At 52.4% G+C, this 477-nt stretch overlaps 1 non-coding gene across 1 annotated transcript; it reads left to right on the top strand.

The window, feature by feature from the left end:
- The first annotated feature begins 203 nt into the window (after positions 1-203).
- Positions 204-272, top strand: TRNAR-CCU (transfer RNA arginine (anticodon CCU)). The gene has a single exon. It is a non-coding gene; the product is annotated as a tRNA-Arg (tRNA).
- The last annotated feature ends 205 nt before the right edge of the window (positions 273-477 follow it).

The following is a 477-nucleotide window of genomic DNA, read 5'->3' as shown; positions in this document are numbered from 1 at the left end:
AATGAGTGAAGACGGTTTAGGCAGAAGGGAATATGCCCTGTTTCCAAAACCCAGAGCACACCAGCCATCCAGCTCCATAGAAGTCTTCAGGGATGCCTCAGTACATTTTGCTGCCCGAGGAGAAGAGCAAAATTTGTGCCCCCCTCCAAACTCCAGGTACAGAAGTCAATCAGACTCACAGCTGATTCTGCTGGATCCTACTGGGATAGCTCAGTCGGTAGGGCATGAGACTCCTAATCTCAGGGTTGTGGGTTCGAGCCCCATGTGGGGCAAAAGATTCCTGCATTGCAGGGGGTTGTACTAGATGATCCCAGTGGTCCCTTCCAATGCTACAATTCTGTCATTCTTATTTCAACTGTGGAGACGGGAGAGCATCCTCAACCACACAGGAGGGCAACAGGCTAGCTTAGGGGGCACAGGGCAGGCTGGGTGGCAAACAGAGAGAGCCCTGTCCTCCAACAGAGGGGATGGATACAG

This window comes from Podarcis muralis, chromosome 7 (genome assembly GCF_964188315.1).
Source record: "Podarcis muralis chromosome 7, rPodMur119.hap1.1, whole genome shotgun sequence".
Lineage (NCBI taxonomy): Eukaryota > Metazoa > Chordata > Lepidosauria > Squamata > Lacertidae > Podarcis > Podarcis muralis.
The sequence above is the reverse complement of the archived record's forward strand: the minus strand, read 5'-3'. Positions and strand labels throughout refer to the sequence as shown.